Source organism: Hylobates moloch, unplaced genomic scaffold, assembly GCF_009828535.3.
Source record: "Hylobates moloch isolate HMO894 unplaced genomic scaffold, HMol_V3 SCAFFOLD_14, whole genome shotgun sequence".
Classification (NCBI taxonomy): Eukaryota; Metazoa; Chordata; class Mammalia; order Primates; family Hylobatidae; genus Hylobates; species Hylobates moloch.
In genome coordinates this window covers 23743200-23765543 of record NW_026652289.1, presented here as the reverse complement: position 1 = coordinate 23765543, position 22344 = coordinate 23743200, and positions in this window count along the sequence as shown.

Sequence of the window (22344 nt, the reverse complement as noted above, 5' to 3'; positions counted from 1 at the left end):
GCCCTGAGTGCTGTTTAAAACTGTTAAAAGAAAAACTACTACTGGCAGCTTTCATGGGCTGGCATTGAGTGTCTCTGGCTTTTCCAGGTACAGAGTGTAAGCTGTTGGTGGATCTACCATTCTAGGTTCTGAAGAACGATGGCCCTCTTCTCACAGTTTCACTAGACAGTGCCCCAGTGGGGACTCTGCATGGGGGTACTGACCCCACACTTCCCTTCTGCATTGCCCTAGCAGAGGTTCTCGATGAGAACTCCACCCCTACAGGAAACTTCTGCCGGGATATCCAGGCGTTTTTGTACATCCTCTGAAATCTAGTAGGAGGTTCCCAAAACTCAATTCTTGACTTATGTGCACCTGCAGGCCCAACAACTTGTGTAAGCTGCCAAAGTCTTGGGGCTTGTGCCCTCTGAAGCAATGCCTGAGCTGTATGTTGGCCCCTTTTAGCCATGGCTGGGATGCAGGGCACAAAGTTCTGAGGCTGCATAAAGTGCAAGGCCCTAGGCCCACCCCACAAAACCAATTTTTCCTCCAGGTCTTTGGGCCTGTGATGGGAGAAGCTGCTGTGAAGACGTCTGACATGTGCTGGAGACATTTTCCCCATTTTCTTGGTGATTAACATTTGGCTCCTCGTTACTTATGCATATTTCTGGAGCAGGCTTTAATTTTTCCTCAGAAAATGAGTTTTTCTTTTCTATCACATCAACAAGCTGCAAATATTCCAAACTTTAATGCTCTGCTTCCCTTTTAAGTATAAGTTCCAATTCCAAACTCTTTTTGGATGCATAAAACTGAATGCTTTTAAGAGCACCAAGGTCATCTCCTGAAGGCTGTGCTGCTTAGAAATTTCTTCTGCCCAATAGTCTATATCATCTCTCTCAAGTTCAAAGTTCTGCAGATCTCTAGGGCAAGGGCAAAATGCCAAAATGCTGCCAGTCTCTTTGCTAAAGCATAACAAGAGTCAAACTTACTCCAGTTCCCAGCAAGCTCTCCATCTCCATATGAGATCACTTCAGCCTGGATTTCATTGTCCATATCACTATCGGCATTTTGGTCAAAGGCATTGAACAAGTCTCTAGGAAGTTCCAGAATTTCCCAGATCTTCCTGTTTTCTTTGAGCCCTCCAAACTGTTCTAAACTCTGCCTGTTATCCAGTTCCAACATTGCTTCCACATTTTCAGGTATCTTACAGCAGTGTTCCAGTACTGTGGTGCCAATTTACTGTGTTAGTCCATTCTCATACTGCTTTGAGAAAATACCCGAGACTTGGTAAGTGGTAAAGGAAAAAGCTTTAATTGACTCACAGTTCAGCGTGGCTGGGAAGGCTCAGGAAACTTACAATCAAGGCAGAAGGTGAAATGGAAGTGAGATATCTTCTTCACAAGGTGGCAGAAAGGACAATGAATGCAGGAGGAGCTACCAAACGTTATAAAACCATCAGCTTTTGTGAGAACTCACTCACTGTCACAAGAACAGCATGGGGATAACTGCCTCCATGATTTAATTATCTCCACCTTGTATCTCCCTTGACACATGGGAGTTATGGGGATTAAAATTCAAGATGAAACTTAGGGTGAGGACACAGCCAAACCATATACCCTTATAAGCAATTGCTCAAATGTCCCTTTCAGTATTTCTTGTGTTTTAAAAAATATTATCTAGTGAAAGTAACACATTTAAGCACATAAAAAGTATGTTACTAAAGCTTACATGAAACTAGCTTTCTTCTGCTTGTTCTATTTTTGCTTCTCTCCACCAACACTTTCAGTACCAGAGAAAAATATTTTCAAGTCTTTCAGCGCTTCTTTCATATATTAGCTCTATGTTTTCAAATAATGTTTATACTGTTCCTTTTTAGTTTTCAATTGCAAATATATATAGTCTTCTTGTCAAATTAGTTGACAATATTAACCTCCTACTTCCATTTTGCCTCAAATAGAATTTTGATTTTTGGTCAAATTATGAGTTAGTATTTGCTTGAACTATGTAAATATTGAGACTATGTTAATACTTCCACCAATGAGTCACATAGAACTAAAAAGAGGGGAGGCTATAATTATGATTCATTTTTTAGTTAAATAGGGTTTGCCCATCTTCTGCATCAAAACTGTCAAATTGTTTTTGGAAATACTATTTCTTAAGTGCTCAAAAGTGTCTGATAGTCTTCAATTTCAATTTTTCTTCTTGTCTCTTCTAGCGCCACCTCCCCTGATTCTGTTTGCATTCTCAACTTCAAGCTGCCAGTCTTCATTCTTATGTTCAAGTTACCTGGCACCATACGTGCTGAACCTTCTTGGTGTTTGATGGGGCTGGTTTGCTCATAGATGATTTCTTCTTTTACTCTGCTATGTCAGCTGCTGGATCTCTATTGGATTAAAAAAAAATGTTGAAATCTCACTGGGGTTTGTACAGTTGAACCCAGAGCAACATGGCTTGAATTGCGCAGCTTCACTTATATAACGATTTTTTACAAAATAAGTTTCACCGCGTGTGCCTGCCTCTCCTGCTTCCACTTCCATCTCCTCCACCTCTTCCAGCTCTGCCATCCTTGAGAAGGCAAACCCAACCTATTCTTTCTCCTATTCCTCAGTCTACTTACTCAATGTAAGGACAATAAAGAGGATGAAGACTTTTAAAACAATCACTTCCACATCATGAATAGTCAATGTATTTTCTGTTTCTTATGATTTTTGTCATACATTTTATGTTCTCTGGCTTACTTTATTGTAAGAATACAGTATATTATAAATTTAACATTCAAAATGTGTTAATTACTATTTATTTTATAGGTAAATCTTCCAGTGAGTCATAGGCTATTAGTAGTTAAGTTTGTTGGGAGTCAAATGTTTTATAGGGAATTTCGACTACACAGAGTATCTGCACCCCTACCCTTCACATTGTTAAAGGGTCAGCTGCACCTATTAATTTACACTTTTGTTTAACTTATTTTCTTTATTTTAATTTTGAATAGGAGACAAGATAATTGCATGTCGTCCACCTACCTAGATTTTCTGGAAATTTTTGCTATTCATTTTGATTTCTGTGGTTTCTGTCATAGTATATTTGAATTTCATATTTCATATTCCCTTTGGATTTTTGGTTAAAATAACTTTTTAATTTAATATTTATTTATTTATTTATTGCAATGGCACCATCTCGGCTCGCTGCAACATCTGCCTCCTGGGTTCAAGCGATTCTCCTGCCTCAGCTTCCCAAGTAGCTGGGATTACAGGCATGTGCCACCACGCATGGCTAATTTTGTATTTTTAGTAGAGGTGGGGTTTCTCCATGTTGGTCAAGCTGGTCTTGAATCTCGGCCTCAGGTGATCCGCCCACCTCGACCTCCTAAAGTGCTGGGATTACAGGCATAAGCCACTGTGACCAGCCTTTAATTTTATTTTTAATTGACATATAATATTGTACACATTTATTGAGTACATGGTAATGTTTCATCCATATAATGTATAGCGATCTGATCACTGTAATTAGCACATTCATAATCTCAAATATTTATCATTTATTTGTGTTAGGAACATTCAGCATCCTCCTCCTAGCTCTTTGAAACTGAATATTATTGTTAACTATTGTCATCCTACAGCACTATAGAACACTAGAATTTATTTCTCCTATCTAGCTGTAATTTGAATCCTTTAATAAATCTCTTCCTATCCCCCTTCCTCCTACCCTCCCTAGTCTAGTATTTTCTGTTCTACTTTTTACTTCTGTGAGGTCAACTTCTTTTAGCTTCCACATGTGAGTGGGAACATTGCAGTGTTTAACTTTCTGTTCTTGGCTTATTTAACTTAACAGTGTCCTCCAGTTTGATTCATGTTGCCACAACTTATAAGATTTCATTCTTTCTCATGACTGCCCAGTAGTATTCCATTGTGTATATGTAACAAATCTTCTTTATCCATTTATCTGTTATTGGACACCTTGGCTAATTTCATATCTTGGCTATGTGAATAGTGCTGTAATAAACATATGGGTGCAGATGTCCCTTTGATGTACTGAGGTTTTTTTTATTTGGATAAATCTAAAGTAGTGGGATTGCTGGATCATATGGTAGTTCTATTTGTAGTTTTGTGGAGAACCTCTATACTGTTCTCCGTAGTGACTGTACTACTGTACCTTCCCACCAACCATGTAGAAAAGTTGCTTTTTCTCCACATATTCACCAGCATTTTTTATTTTTTGTCTTTCTGATAATAGTCATCCTAACTGTACTGAGATGATACCTCATTGTGGGATTCATCTGCATTTCCCAGATGATTAGTGAGGTTGAGCATTTTAAAATATATTTGATGGACATTTGTGTGTCCTCTTTTGAAAAAAATCTGTTCAAATCATTTGTCAATTTTTATTTGGAATGCTTTTTTTTTTGCTACTGAGATGTTTGAGTTCCATATATATTCTGGATATTAATCTTCTGTTGGATGAATAGTTTGCTAATATTTTCTTTCATTCTGTAGCTTTTCTTCTCACTGTGTTGGTTGTTTCCTTTGCTGTACAGAAGCTTTTTAGTTTAATGTAATCACATTTGTATATATATATATTTTTGTTGCCTGTGCTTTTGAGGTCTGATTCATAAAGTATTTTCCAAGGCCAGTATCCTGAAGTATTTCCTTTTTGTTTTCTTCTAGTAGGTTTGTAGTTCTGGGTCTTATATTGAGATCTTTGATCTATTTGAGGTTGATTTCTTTACAGTGGGAGAGGTGGAAGGTCTAGTTACAGATTTTTTTTGTTTGCATTTGAATTTCCAGTTTACCCAGTACCATTTATTAAAGAGATTGTCCTTTCTCCAATGAGTGTTCTTGGCAACTTTGTCAACAACCAGTTGGAATTTGATGCATGGATTAATTTCCAGGTTCTCTACTCTGTTTAATTCATCTATATGTCTATTTTCTTGCCAGTATCATGCTGATTTGGTTACTACAACTTTGTAGTATATTCTAAGTCTGGTATTGTGATGCCTCTAGCTTTGTTCTTTTTGTTCAGGATTGCTTATGGGTACATAGCGTATTTGATTATTTCACACAATTTAAAAAATTTAATTTTACAAAAGTTAAGATTTTTTCTATTTCTGTGGAGTATATCTATCATAGGGCTTGCATTGAACAAGTTGGTTGCTTTATGTATTATTATTATTTTAACAATACTAATTCTTCCAAAACATGAGCATGAGATATCTTTCCATCCGTTTGCATCCTCTTCAATTTCTTTCATCAGTATCTTCTTGCTTTCATTGTAGAGGTCTTTTGCCTCCTTAGTTAAATTTAATCCTAGGTCTTTTAACCTCTTTGTAGGTCTTATAAATGGCATTGCCTTCTTATTTCTTTTCCATTCACTTTGCTCTTCATGCTTAGAAACACTAGTATTTATCAATATATGACATTTTATCAATATGCAATATTTGTATATTGATTTTGTATACTACAACTTTACTGATTTTATTTATCTGAAGAGTTTTTCATCGCATCTTTAGATTTTTCTACAAAGATGATATTGTCTGCAAGAGGGAGAATTTGAATTCCTTTTGTTTAATTTGGATGCCCTTTCTTTCTTTGTCTTGCCTAATTGCTCTGTCTAGGTCTTCTAATACCATGCTGAATAAGATTGGTGACAGTGGGCATCCTTGTCTTATTCTGGTTCTTAGAAAAAAAAAGCTTTGGGATTTTTCTCACTCAGTAAGATGTTACTTGAGGTTTTATCTCATATGGCCTTTATTATGTTGAGATGCTTTTCTTTTACATATAATTATCAAGAATTTTAAAATGAAAAGGCCAGGTGCTGCGGTTCACTTCTGTAATTCTAGCACTTTGGGAGGCTGAGGAGAGTGGATCACCTAAGGTCAGAAGTTCGAGACTAGCCTGGCCAACATGGTGAAACCCCGTCTCTACTAAAAATACAAAAAAAAAAAAAAAAAAAATTATCCGGGAGTGTGGTGTGTGCCTGTAATCTCAGCCACCTGGGAGGCTGAGGCATGAGAATCACTGGAACCTGGGAGACGGAGGCTGTAGTGAGCCGAGATCATGCCACTGCACTTCAGCCTGGGCAACAGAGAAAGACACTGTCTCCCCGCTCCAAAAAAATGAAGAGATGTTGAATTTTATCAAAGATTTTCTCCATTTATTGATATGATCATGTTTTTTCTTTCATTCTGTTGATGTGATGTATAACATTTATTGATTTGTGTATGCTGAACCATCATTTTATTCCTGAAATAAATGCCACATGACCATTTTTCTAATGTATACTGGATTCAGTTTGTTAGTGTTTTGTTAAGGATTTTTGAGTCTATGTTTTTTAGGGATTTTGGCCTGTAGTTTTGTTTGTTGTGTCTTTATCTGGTTTTGGTATCAGGGTTAAGCCAGCCTTATAGAAAGAGTTAGGAAGAATTCCCTCCTGTTCACTTTTTGAAAGAGTTTGAGAAGAATTTGTAGTAATTCATCATTAGAGATTTTGTAGAATTCAGCAGTGAAGCTATTTGGTTCTGAACTTTTCTTTGTTGGGAGAATTTTTAATAGTGATAATCTTTGAATTTATTTTAAATATTCTTTTTTTTAAGTCACTTTTTGGTGTTGAGTGGTGTTGAGTGTTGTTTCCAAATGGACTCACTTTTGCCCCTTAAAATCTTCCTTTGCATTCTCAAGAGTCTTTGTAATTTGTAAATGTTTTATTAAAGCATACAAAGACCTACAAAAATGATTTTTAGGTCTCTAACTTTCTGCTCGGATATTTTAGTAATATCCTTGACTTGCTTTATAGTCACATATAAGAATATATAAATCACTTTAAAACTGATTTTAGAATATTGCCTACGCTTTAAGAAGCTTCTTAAAATAGTGGTCTACAAATATACACAGGTGTCTTGTTAAGTTAATCAGCATTTGTTCTTGAGAAACAGTCACCCAGAAGGCTGTGGGATATTGTAACTTTGGTGGTTGGAAATTTGGAACAGGAAAACTTTAGGAATAATAGGTTTAAAATCATTTTGTATTCACCCCAGTGCTCCAACTTCACCGAATAGATCCATTGTCAATCAGGTAGAGATGGCAGCCCAGATTCCATAAAATATATACTGATTTTACCCATAGACCATTTCCCTGGTCTGAGAATGCAAATTTCAGATTAATGCTTCCATACTTTTTCTCTAAATTTCCTTTTAAATGGTATTTGTCCCTCACAATAAGAAAACAAAATCAGAACAAAAAAAACCCTCATCACCAATTTAACTATTAAAAAATGGTTACAGATGTGTTATTTATTTTTAGTTGTTAACTATTGTCTTTCATGTCTGTATTTAATGATAGAACTCTGATGAATTTACTCTTAACAAATATGCATCTTATGTGTTTTTTTTTTTTCTATTTTGAGGTCTTTCAAGTGCTTTTGACAAGAACATAAATTCTATCTGCCCATGTACATTGGAGCTCTATTATCATGGACTGGGAGTGTAAAAAGAGAAGCAGTAGATCCTCATTATACGCGGATTCAGTATTTGTAAATTTGTCAATTTGCTAAAATTATTTGCAGCCCCCAAATTGATACTTCCAGAGCTTTGATGATTATTCACAGAAATGCCCAGAACAGCAAAAAACTTGAGCCGTCCAAATTATACATTTTCAGGTAAGGTCAAACATACCACTCTCTCACTGAATACATTCTTGTATTGAATTTGTGCACGTTTTTTGTGCATGTTTTCTTCATTTGTTGTGCTTTCTGTTTTTGATTTTGCTGTTGAAAATGTTCTCTAAGTATAATGCTGAGGTGCTGTCTAGGATACGTAGGTGCAAGAAGACTACAATGTGCTGGAGAAAATAATGTGTAACATAAGTTTCCTTCAGTCATATGTTGTAGTGCCATTGGTCTTGCAGTCAATGTTAATGAATTAGCAAGATATATTAAATAAGACCCTTTTAAATATAAACACACGTAACACAAGGTGATGTAAAAGTTTGATGAAAATATTGTGAGCAGAGGCTTGCAGCAACCTAACTCTGTATTTTCCTTAGAAGCAATGATTCTGTATTGACTATACTGGTGTTGACAGTATAAAACATAACCCCCGTGAATAATAAGAATAGATTTTATTTACATATTACCTTTATGGATGCCTATTCTAAATTGCAAATCTTGTGGAAGAAGCTATTGTGTTTTTGTTTTGTTTTGTTTTGTTTTAAGACAGGGTCTTACTTTGTCACCCAGTTGGGAGTGCAGTGGCACAATCTCAGTTCACTGTATCCTCCACCTCCTAGGCTCAAGTGTTCCTCCTGCCTTCCCAGTCCCCCAGGTAGTAGGAACCACAGGTGTGCACCACCATGCCTGGTTAATTTTTGTAGTTTTTGTAGAGAATGGGTCTCACCATGTTGCCTAGGCTGTTCTTGAACTCCTGACCTCAAACCATCTGCCCTCCTCAGCCTCCCAAAATGCTAGATTACAGGCATGAGCCACTGCACCTGGTGTGTTTTTTTTTTTTTGTCATTTCAAATCAAAGTTGGATTAATGGGTTGCCCTCATCTAATTTTTATTGTTATTCTAAGATAAATGTTAATAAGTTGATTGTCTTATTTTCATTTATATTTGCTCACTTTTATAAGCCATAAAAGGAGAAAAAGACCAAGTTTTATGTTAAAATGAATCTGTTTTGTTCTTATTTACAGAATTGTGTATATACTCTTAAAATCATCCCATTAAATTACTTTAAAACTCTTTCTCCTGGGTTTTTTTTTTTTTGGTAATTATAATTAGAGCAATATCTGAACCCCTAAATCCCAAATAATATGTTGTTTACCTGCTTCAGTGAGGATTTCTGAGTTACTTCACTGGTAAAATCAATTGAAACATTTCTTTTTCTTGAAAAATTCTATCATCTTTCTTTTAAGTGATATAGAAAGAAATATTGACCTTTGCTTTTAAAATACAAGATTATCAACCAACTATAATCCTTTACAAAACTAAGTGCGTTTCACTATCATGTCATATGCAGTAATCAAGTGATAATTTAAGTTAAAATAAAACAAGCTATAACTGAATATTTCAAATTATTATCCCAAGCTTTGACTTTATTTTATTTTCTCACTAAAAATTACAGCTTCAGCAAAATATACTACAGGCTAACACATGGATAATAAGTTAGTGATTTAGATAGTTACTTGGATTTTTTAAATATTTAACTCTATGTATTTGTATACATTCAAATCAGATGTCTTTTTTGTTGTTGTTTAATGTTAATGCAAATGACTTTTGCCAACTATAGGCCTTTGAGAACTAACCTTGTAGGTCCATTATCAATAATTAAGATAAGATTGACATTTTCTTGCCTTTCATATTTCTATTTTGGTGCAAAAATGACTCTTCTCCCATTAAAAAAAATCTTTGCAGTTGCTGAAGCAGAACAATTACTTTATTTCCACTTCAGAGAAATTTCTTTTTTGGAGGTTGAAGCACCTGCTATGCATACATTATGTAAAGAACATACCAATCATTTAGAATGAAAGTTTGAATATAAATGCCAGACATTACTGAAACCTGTTTCATAATGTGCTTATGCATCAATTCCATTGTTTTACTATTTTATTGCTATAGAAGCAGGCAGATATACGAGTGTGTGTATATATATATTTGTATATATATGTGTGTGTGTGTGTATTGTGTGTATGTAGGTGTGTAATTAATAGACAAGTATAACAACTAGTAATTAACAAATAAATAACATCAATTATTTACCTGTTTTAATATCATCTGGCCACAGTTCCACCTAAATGATGGCAACATGTTTCCAATCTGTGGCTTTCTGCTACGTTCTATTTGCCTTGGAATATTTGCATTTACTCATCAGTGCTACAAACTCACTTACATATTGTAGAGGCATGCAGATGTATTCCATGAGCTTCAATTAATAAATGGTTGAGATTAAAAAGGAAAAAGTAGAGAAATTGAAATTTGACCTACTGCCCAAAGCTTGTTAATTGCTTATTTTATTTCAGTTTTAATCTTCAGGTCCTGAGCAAATTATCCATCCTAACCAGCTGATACGGTTTGGCTGTGCCCTCACCGAAATCTCAAATGGAATTATACCTGCCAGAATTCCCACGTGTTGTGGGAGGGACCTGGGGGAGGTAATTGAATCTGGGGGGCTGGTCTTTCCTGTGCTATTATCATAATAGTAAATAAGTCTCAAGAGATCTGATGAGTTTAACAGAGGTTTCTGCTTTTGCTTCTTCCATATTTTTCTCTTGCCACCACCATGTAAGAAGTGCCTTTCACCCCCCACCATGATTCTGAGGCCTCCCCAGACATGTGAAACTGTAAGGACAATTAAAACTCTTTTTGTTTCCAGTTTCAGGTATGTCTTTATCAGCAGCATGAAAATGAACTAATACAGTTAATTGGTACCAGGAGTGGTGTGATGCTGAAAAGACACCTGAAAATGGCGAGAGGCTTTGCAACTGGGTAACAGGCAGAGGTTCTAACAGTTTGGAGGGCTCAGAAGAAGACAGGAAAATGTGGGAAAGTTTGGAACCTCCTAGAGACTGGTTGAATGCCTTTGACCAAAATACTGATGGTGATATGAACAATAAGGTCCAGGCTAAGGTGGTCTCATATGGAGATGAGGAACTTGTTAGGAACTGGAGCAAAGATGACTCTTGTCATGTTTTAGCAAAGAGACTGGCAGGATTTTGCCCCTGCCCCAGAGATCTGTGGAACTTTAAACTTGAGTGAGATGATTTGGGGTATCTGGTGGAAGAAATTTCTAAGCAGCAAAGCATTCAAGAGGTGACTTGAATGCTGTTGAAGGCATTCAGTTTTAAAAGGGAAAAAGAGCATAAAAGGTCAGAAAATTTGCAGCCCCTGACAATGTAGTAGAAAAGAAAAACTCATTTTTTGAATGGAAATTCAAGCTGGTTACAGAAATTTGCATAAGTAACTAGGACCCAAATGTTAATCTCCAAGACAATGGGAAAAATGTCTCCAACCCATGTCAGAGATATTCATGGCAGCCTCTCCCATCACAGGCCCGAAGGCCCAGGAGGAAAAAGTGGTTTTGTGGGCCTGGCCCACAGTTCTTGTGCTGTGTACAGCCTAGGGACCTGGCGCCCTGTGTACCAGTTGCTCCAGCCATGGATGAATGGGGCCAAAGTAGACCTCATGCTGTGGCCTCAGGGGGTGGAAGCCCCAAGCCTTGGCAGCTTCCACATGGTGTTGAGCCTGTGGGTGCACAGAAATCAAGAACTGAAGTTTGGGAACATCCACCTAGATTTCAGAAGTTGTACGGAAACACCTGGATGTCCAGGCACAAGTTTGCTGCAGGGCAGGGTGCTCATGGAGAACCTCTGCTAGGGCAGTGCAGAAGGAAAATGTGGGGTTGGAGCCAACACAGAGATCCTACTAGGGCACTGCCTAGTGGATGTGTGAGAAGAGGGCCACTGTCCTCCAGTTCCCAGAATGGTAGATCCACCAATATCTTGCACTGTGTGCTTGGAAAAGGCACAGACACTCAACACCAGCCTATGAAAGCAGCCAGGAGGAGAGCTGTACCCTGCAAAGCCACAGGGGTGGAGCTGCCCGAGACTATGGAAACCCACCTCTTGCATCAGCATGACCTGGATGTGAGATCTGGAGTCAAAGGAGATCATCTTGGAACTTTAAAATTTGACTGTGCCACTGCGTTTCAGACTTGCTTGGGCCCTCTAACTCCTTTGTTTTGGCCATTTTTTTCCCATTTGGAATGGCTGTATTTACTCAATACCCATATCCCCATTGTCTCTAGGAAGTAACTAGTTTGTTTTTGATTTTACAGGCTCATAGGCGGAAGAGACTTGCCTCATCTCAGATGAGACTTTGGACTCTGAACTTTTGGGTTAATGCTGAAATGAGTTAAGACTTTGGGGGAATGTTGGGAAGGCATGATTGGCTGTGAAATATGAGGACATGAGATTTGGAGGGGCCAGGGATGGAATGATATGCTTTGGCTGTGTTCCCACTGAAATCTTAACTTGCATTGTATCCCCCATATTTCCCACATGCTGTGGGATGGACCCAGGGGGACATAATTGAATCATGGGGACCGGTCTTTCCCGTGTCATTCTCATGATAGTGAATAAGTCTCATGAGATCTAATGGGTTTATCAGGAGTTTCTGCTTTTGCTTCTTCCTTATTTTTCTCTTGCTGCCATCATATAAGAAGTGCCTTTTGTCTCCCACCATGATTCTGAGGCCTCCCCAGCCATATGGAACTGTAAGTCCAATTAAAACTCTTTTTGTTCCTAGTTTCATGTATGTCTTTATCAGCAGCATGAAAACTAGTATACCAGCTCTATATAATTGGAACTTATATATGCCTTGTTCTTTCTCAACTTCTTTACCTAATCATTTTTCAGAGTCAATCACCTGAGAAGGTATATATACTTACTACTGTTTTTTATCAATCTTTTTCAGTCTGGATTACATTCTCATCTCTCTGTAGAATGTACTGTCACAATTGTTAACTAACATTGGAGATCAGGTCCCAGATTTGATCCTCGTTAAAGTCCTTCTTGAAAAAGTATTTTCACTTTGCTTTTCTGATAGCACATTCTCCTGGTTTTCCTCCTGTTTCTTGAACTTCTCTCATCCTGCCTTATCCATATCTACCTAGACATCAAATATTCATGTTGCCTGAAGCTTGGAACTTTAGTCTGGTTAAATTTGCAATATTTTCAAAGTAATTTTTCTGTATTAACTGCTTCCTTTCTTTCTCTACTCTTATGACTCCCAGCCCTGACTTATTTTTGAATGTCCACACTCATTTGTTCCAATGTTCATTTCACATCTCCACATTTTTTCCAGAGGCACCTTGAATTAAACCTATCCAAAAGTGAATCCATGAAACTTTATCAACAGTCTTTCACAGCCAATGTTACCAATGACTTTACAATGATAAAGTTCAGAAAAGCTACAGTTCTCCCCGTGTCCTCTTCCTTGCTCTATTTAATTCATTACCAAACCCTATTTATTTTGCTCATTAAATATCATTAGAATATGTTAATTGTTTTCTGTATGTTTCAGTCTCTCCTGGTTCATGTTAGTATCACTTCCTGCCTAGACTACTGCAGTGGTTTACTAACTGGTTTCTCTAAACCTACTTTTGCTTCCTTCCTTTAAATCAATTTTCCACACCTACATAGGTAGTTAGTATTATAAAATGTGATGTCAAAGATATTGAAAAGTCAATTAAGTATGTAAAGTTTAATGTTGTTATCAGATCTATGCTAGAAAGATATTTGGTAGCAGTGAAGCATTTGAGTGAAAGGAAGACTCTCACTTTAGGAGAGTTGAGCTGATCTTAAGAGCCTCATTTAGTATATGGTAACAGGAATGAGAAGGAGAGTTATCTAAGTATTAATCTTCTGCATTGTGCTTGGTGGTTAATAGGATGTGGTGAAGAGTGAGATGCCAGGCCATGTGGGCAAGTACAAAAAGCAGTACCTGCCCTTTGCTAAAAAATTATTCATGATATTCCTGATTAGATTTAATGCATTTCTCTTTACAGCTCTCTAAGAAAATTATAACACTCTCTTTGTCACCTATTAGCTATTATATATTTATGTGGGCACATGGGTATATATGGATGCACACATGAGGGTATATATGTGTATAAACCTATACATCAGGTTATGACAGTATAAGAGTGCAACTTCTTTCTATTGGTCTTCCTCAGTGATCTACTGCTTTCTAGGAATATATTGCATCTGGAAATGTATTTCAGAGACAAATCAGCCAATAATTTCTGAGCACATCAAATATCATTATCTAGAAATCATTTTCTTTGACTGTAAACTTTTATATCTAACAAAAGTTTATTAATTTCTTTATGATGATAGCTGAAGTTATAGACTATATGTCAGAATTTGTGAGTTTAATATTTTCTGGGCTTAAAAATTGCCAAGTAAGTCATCTTTCATGAGTTATATGACCTAAATTAGCACTCTGAATAGCCCCATCTGTTAAAAAAAAGTGTTCAAATATCTAACAATAATGAAAGAAAAGAAAAGAGTTCTGTGACTTAGTAACTTAGTTAAGCAGAAGACTGAAAATCACATACATTTTGATCATCTGTTATGTTTCTTTTTATATGGTTATCATTTTTAATATTTGAAACTTGTTAACGTCTGTATGAATACTTTCTAAATATGTACTATTCATCAACAAGATGAGTAATAAATGTAAGCTATTTAATTTACATATCTAATTTACTGGCATTTGTCTTTGGAAAACAATTTTGTATAAAAAATTACTTTGAAATGTAACAAGCATTTCATAGGCATTTAACACAATTTCTTCATTTTAATAATTATTTTGAATATCCTTGAGAGAAATTTAAGAAAAAGAATAAATACATATTTCTTCTTATTTAACTTGTGTAGTTCTACTAGATTTTTTGCTCCAAAACTTTTTTCTATGTTGTCCCTATTTAAGAGAGATATATGTAATCTACAGTAATCATATGGGAAAATATTCATATTTATAAGGATGTATATATTTAGTGTAAAATTGTTTAGAAAATAAAATATTTTCTAGTATACCAAGGTACAAATATATTGAGCATAATATTTATGTAGTTTAAGTTTTTCTTAAACATATAAAAAATTATTGTAGCAAAATGGAAGGGTAACCAAATTTGACTTTCAGTATAACCAATTTTATTATATCACTGTTAAGTAGAATGACATTTGTTCAATTAAAATTGACTAAGTCTGGATTCTCTAAGAGAAAGAACCAATAGAAATATATATATATATACATATATATATATATTTGTGTGTTTTTATATGTGTGTGGAGAGAGAGAGAAACATTATTATAAGAAATTGGTTCACATGATGATGGAGGCTGAGAATTCTCAAGATCTGCAGTTGTTGAGCTGGAGGCCTAAGACAGCCAGTGATATCATTCCAGTCCAAGTCCAAAGGTCTAAGAATCAGGAGAGCTGACGGTGTAAATTCCAGTCTAAGTCTGAATCCAAAGGCAAGAAAAGACTGATGTTTAAGCTCAAAGACAGGCAGAGAGAGAGAATGATCTTATTCTACCTTTTAATTCTATTCACGCCTTCAAAAGATTGGATAATATTCAACTGTATCGGGGAGGTCTATCGGTTTTAATCAGTCCATACATGAACATGCTCATCTTTGCTGGCAATATCCTCATAGAAACACTCAGAAATAATTGTTAATAAGTTATATGCTCATCCTGTGACAGAGTCAAACTGACACGTAACAGTAACCATCAACTTATGGGCACACTTTTTAAAAATTGTCCTTGTCTCAGAAATTAACAAAGATCAAGGCATAAAATAATAATGGTTAAGAGCACAATCCATGGTGGCAGACTACTTGGATTTGAATCTCAACTCCTCCCCTTGTGTAATAGGTCAATGATCACAGAAAATTCCATTATCCATTCAAAATGTTAACATATTTATCTCTAAGAGATTATTATAACTCTGTCATAGAGCTATACTGAGTTTTAGTGATATAATCCATGGAATTTTTTAAAAATAGGCAGCCTATTATAAGTGTGAATAAAAATTTTAACCCTTTAAACATTTTACTGAATGATATAATGGAAATAAGTATATTGAGTCAATGGAATTCTACTTTACAATAGGGAAGTGGAAACTTTCAGTTTTACAATTTTCATTTACAGTAGGGTATGGAGGTTTACTAGTCATCAAATTTACCTAGGCAAATCCAAGCCACCAAAAGCAACATTTAATCTGACTGTTAATTTATATAAGTGTGTATAAATTATGGACACAAGATACATTTTTAAGCAGACATCTACCATTTTTATTGTAAGTTTTGATAGTTTCATGGAGTTTAATACTTAGCGTAACATGGCTATTGACATTTTAAGATTTGCTGCAGGGCAGGGTGCTCATGGAGAACTACTAGGGAACTGCCTATCATCATCATATGCTCTTACATCATATCTGTAAATATTTCCAATGGGAGCAAAACACAATAATTATGTAATATCCACAATTACCTGCTTTTAAAAATAAATTAATAATGTTTGGTTTAAGAGTCAGAAATTTTATCTTTTTTGCCTCAAACCAATTTCACTCAACTATCACTATTTAATTATCATTATAATGTAATATATATTTAAAAAGAAATATTTTCTTGATATAATTTATTATTTGTGGCCATAAGCATCTGTAAATAAAAAAAATCAAGAGTAAGTTATTCTTCTAGTAATTATTAGTCCTTAACTGTTATAAATGATGTAAATATGAGGACATGAGATTTAGAAGAGGCCGATGGTGGAATAATATGGTTTGGCTGTGCCCCCAAGCAAATCTCATCTTGAATTGTAATTCCCACACATCATGGGAGGAACCTGGTGAGAGGTGATTGAATTATGGGGGCGGGTCTTTCCTGCACTGTTCTCTTGATAGTGAATGAGTCTCACCAGATCTGATGGTTTTAAAAATCAGAGGAGTTTCCCTGCACAAGCTCTCTTCTCTTGTCTACCACCATATGAGATGTGCCTTTCAACTTCCGCCATGATTGTGAGGTTTCCTCAGCCACATAGAACTGTAAGTCTGATAAACTTTTTTCTTTTGTAAATTGTCCAGTCTCGGGCATGTCTGTAACAGTAATATGAAAATGGACTAATACACTCACCTTTATAGATGTAGGTATTGAAATAACTTGTCCACATAAACAAATAGATGAGGATAAGTGTGCTATTCTAGCAATGACATTGAATTCTTTCAACTCTTTTCAGGTGTTTGTGAATGTCTGATTCTAATTCTTCAGCAAATATTATTTTTAAGTGGCCTATCAACAAACAGTCCAAGTAGGTAACTTCTTTAGTTTTGTTGAAAACTGATAGTTGGAATTATTTGATTTTCAAATGTATTTATTTTTTATCCTGTCATTAAAATTCTTTATTTTTTCAAAATCATTATAAAAAAATTTTGATTGGTCTCACTAGTGATGCCTAGGATCTTTGTAATTTTCTCGGGCAATCACCCTGCTAGTTTAGTGCTGGGCAACAGATATTTTACTTTGAAAAATTGGGAGAGGTTTATTATAACATGGCAGAAAATTAGAACTTGGGCCGGGCACAGTGGCTCACACCTGTGATCCCAGCACTTTGTGAGGCTGAGGCAGGCAGATCACGAGGTCAGGAGACCGAGACCATCCTGGCTAACATGGTGAAACCCCGTCTCTACTAAAAAATACAAAAAAAAATTAGCCAGGCGTGGTGGCGGGCACCTGTAGTTCCAGCTACTTGGGAGGCTGAGGCAGGAGAACGGCATGAACCCAGGAGATGGAGCTTGCAGTGAGCCGAGATCACGCCACTGCACTCCAGCCTGGGTGACAGAGTGAGACTCCGTCTCAAAAAAAAAAAAAAAAAAAAAAAAAGAAAATTAGAACTTGAAGCTCCATCAAAGGCCCTTAGGAAATATTTAACATAAAAGATGAAATTATTTAAATTAGAAATTAATTCCCTTAAATTATCTGTGTTCACACCCTTGAATGCCTCCAGATACTTCAGTGAGCACCCAAAATCAAAGTAGTAGACTAATGATCTAAGCACCAACAATACATTGGCTGGGCAAACAACTTCACAAATCTTTTGTTGGCTGAGCATTCCAGATTTCTATTTCTAGGGTCTTTCCTAAATAAAAATTCTAGGGACTGACTAAGGAAACTAAAGGAAAAAAAAGTCTTTAAAAACAGGTGATATATAATATTTTGTAAATCTAATCTAAAATTCGTTAGGGTTGTTCTTTACCAAGGCTGGATATTCTCTTGGGATATAGTCTCTTTTGTGTACAGAACAGTTTCTTATTTTAATTTCCTCCATAATTTCCATCTTGATGAATTGATTTCATTAGCACATTAAATCTGCACAGCACTTACATTGCCCATCTCTCTTAACACAAACTAAAGTAAAAAATATCCTCTGTTGTTGTTTGAGATTTCATTTGGGTAGATTGGGTTCTGACTGATTGCCTGCTCTTCATTACCTCATCACAAGTTGCATTGATTAAGATTAAAGCAGCTACACTTACATCTTTTCAACATCTTATTTAAAGCTTATTTCAAACTTTTGTTCATTTTAGAAATTGTGTATTATATGTACTGAGAAATCGTTTCCAAAAATTATTTCCACTTACAATGTATTCACAAGCTCTTAATTTTCACCTTGCCTAGTCTAATGCCTTTCAATCTAAAGCAATTTGTAAATAACTTGATCTTTACCTTCAAGTGATACTTGCAGGAGCTGATAAAAGCAAAGATCCATGGGCCATCTCCTAAAGAAAGAGGTAGTTTTCCTGTCCCAAGACCTTCCCTGCCCCCAGAGCCAGATTAGATCTCTATTCAAATGAGTGGCCATCAAAAGTGACAAGTAGTAAATAAAACACCACAGGTCCAAGACCTCTCATACAAATAAAACTCATAGTCCCTTGTTGATTTGAGGAACCAGATTACGATGTTTTGCATATACATTGTGTTTTAAATATCTCAAGTATATAGATCTAAGGAGGTTGGGATTTTTATTATTGTAATTGAAAAGGAAAAACTTAAAGCAACCATATTATACTTACCTTAAATTCATGGTATATATATATATATCATAAAATTCAAATAATCTTATCATATTATAAAGAAAACACCCATATCGGTGATAATTTGAACACTGAATTTTCCATTTTTCTGTAAATTGTTGAATAATTAGTAATAAGTAGGATTTACCCACCATTTAGTATGTACTGAGCACTGGGTAAGATTCTTACCTACATTACAACATTAATAAGTGTAAGTCCATGAGGCATGCATTTTAAACAGAAAAATCTGGGACTGACAACACTGACCCTCATGGCTCTAAGATCTGTGTTCAAAATACATACCTCTCTGAAAATAATAAATCGTTTATTCTCATTAGACTGATTAATATTCTAAAGAAAGATAACTAGAAAGAGGGACAAGTAAAATGGTAGAAGTAATTAAAATGGACATGGTCATATTTTTGTTGCCGTATTTTTTGATGGAAAAATAGTTTTTTCCTCAGTTGCCAACTTGGTTTCCAAGTTTCAGAGGTCATAAGAGGTCTGGGGAACACATTTTTTCATTACAAATTCAATGTGATGTGATTCAATATGATGTTACATTTGTGAAAGTTTAAATCAGCCCTTATGAGAAGAAAAAAAATGAATTATCTTCAAAAAATAAGAACAGAGAGTGAATGATTGTATTTATTATTTGAAAACACCACTCACCCACCACCAAAGATTTATTGATTTGAAGCAGGGCTTTTTGATATTTTTCTTGAAGGTTCATCCTTTTGGTTGGGTAAGGGATTGGGGAAGTTTCTCTTATATTCAAGAAGGCATAATCTTACCTGGGTGGGATGAAGTTGATGGTTCAGTAGAATTATGATAGCTTCAACATTGGATTTCTAAATGCATATGAGAGGAACCCTAATCACAGGAAAGAGGTTGTTTTTACTAGATTTAACATAATGCCTTAGCTTGTTTTCCTTTACTTTAACAGAGTACCACAGACTGGGTAATTTATAAAGAAAAGAAATTTATTATTTACAGTTGTCGGGGGAGACTGAGAAGTCCAGGAACATGGGACCAGCATCTGGTGAGAAAAAGGTGCAAGTTATCACACGAAAAGAGGGCAAAGGCATGAGTGTGAAAGTGGCAAAATATGAAGAATGTCGTTGCTTTATAACAACCTACTCTCACAGTAACTAATCCAGTACTGTGATAGCAGCATTAATCCCTCTTAATGACCTAATCATCTCTTAAAGATACTGCCTCCCATATCACCACATGAGGAACCAAATTTCCAACACATAAATTCTGGGGGACACACATATCACGGCATATAGTTACTGTGTTTGTCATGAAAAGACTAACAGATACAGACACTGCAGAAATTCATTAACTCTGAATATACAACCAGAAAAGCATATGACAGAAGCCATTCCTCATCAAAAGCACCTATCCTCATTTAGTTCTTCAATTAGGACAGTCAGTCAGACAATCAGTATTTGATGAGTATCATGTATGGCAAAATATAAGCAAAGCCTCTCTCCTCTTAAATGTATAAATTAAAGAAGAGACTTTATGAAAACCATCTTTTTACACACAGCTATTATATTGTTCTTCAAAATCATTAAAATGAAGATCTTTGTGTAATAATATTGTATATAAATAATGAGATAAGAATTTCTAGTAAAAGGTACCTAGTATTTCCTTCCCAAAGCACCTTGCTCTGTTTGTTATCTCATTCCAGAGATGATCTGATAATAAAATGTTAACAGCTGCTTCATTGTGAGTTTCTTATGTCAAAGATCAGGTTATATGCAACTTTATTTCAGGGACACAAACACAATAGAGACTGCCAAGGTCTAGGATAACATTGTATTTACATGCAATTCAAGACCACATACACAGTAGGACTCTGTAATTGATTTTTGAATAAATCATTATCCCATTAGTTTTATTGGTAACTGAAAAGTGTCATTTATCAAATGAAGATTCGGTAGAAGAGAAACATAAATTATACTGAAAAGTTACCCCATTGTCCAAGATATATTTAAGCTATATTTTAACTCCACCTTTAACAGGTGGGTTCAAAGATGCTTAAGTAATTTTATAAAAAGCTAGTATTGATGCATCCAGTAGTCACATTCATGTTTAACTTCAGAACTTATTCTCCTCCATGGTCTTAATGTCTTTTTAATGCATCTCTGATAGAGAAATAGATGAGAGTAGTAATATTATTATACAAATATTCTCCCTAAATACTGATTAAAAAAACCTATAACCACTGAAATTTGCTTCTAAATGATTCCTGTGGTCAATGGTTTTACTATGCAGGCATCATACAAAATCTAAATTCATCCATCTCACCTTCCAAGTTTTTGTTAAAGAACCATGAATATGTCAAGATATTATTGAAAAGGAAAGAAGTTATTTTAATTCAGAATGCTACATTAATGCGCGTGCCATTATGTCCCCTATCAGCCTTTTTTGTACATCCATATATCTTTTCTGAACTTTGAATATCCTTTGAAGTTAAAATGTGTTTCATGGATAGATGAGATAGATGGCTCTGTGGAAAAGTTAAAAATTGAGGTGATTATTAATTTTGTCTCAAATTCTTACATGATATTTCTAGGAGAAATCTGATCCAATAACATAGTTCTCATAAAGTGGAAGTTCAATCAGAGCAAGAAACTGATCATGTACATATTCAATCACTAAACTTAAATCTTGACAGAAAAATAATTTAGATTCCACATTTTAAAAATGGTATGGCATACCAAGTATAATTCTAAGCTTATTCCAGCAGCCTTGAACTCAATAATTTAATAGCAGTGTTACCTAGTAATTGGAACTAAAAATAGTTAACATGCTGTGTTTTCATTTTACTTATACAGGGCAAATTATTTACATCACTTGTCTTCAATTATGTAGGCTGCCTTCTTAGGGCAGAGTGGCTTTTCAGAAGCTGCCTCTGGGAATAAAATAAACCAAAAGATAATTTTTTTTTTGGAAACTCTCTGTTGTAGAACCATACTGCCCATTTCAAAATATAAAATATCACAGTAACAAATATTTGGTGTTATTAAGAAAAACAATAATTTTTGTGATATCAACACCCTTAAGAACTATAAACTATTGTGAGTAGTGCCGCAATAAACATAAATGTGCATGTGTCTTTATAGCAGCATGATTTATATTCCTTTGGGTATATACCCAGTAATGGGATGGCTGGGTCAAATGGTATTTCTAGTTCTAGATCCCTGAAGAATCACCACACTGTCTTCCACAATGGTTGAACTAGTTTACAGTTCCACCAACGGTGTAAAAGTGTCCCTATTTCTCCACATCCTCTTCAGCACCTGTTGTTTCCTGACTTTTTAATGATCGCCATTCTAACTGGTGTGAGATGATACCTCATCGTGGTTTTGATTTGCATTTCTCTGATGGCCAGTGATGATGAGCATTTTTTCATGTGTCTGTTGGCTGCATAAATGTCTTCTTTTGAGAAGTATCTGTTCATATCCTTTGCCCACTCTTTGATGGTACTCACAATAGCAAAGACTTGGAGCCAACCCAAATGTCCAACAATGATAGACTGGATGAAGAAAATGTGGCACATATACACCACGGAATACTACGCAGCCATAAAAAATGATGAGTTCATGTCCTTTGTAGGGACATGGATGAAGCTGGAAGCCATCATTCTCAGCAAACTATCACAAGGACAAAAAACCAAACACCTCATGTTCTCACTCATAGGTGGCAATTGAACAATGAGAACACTTG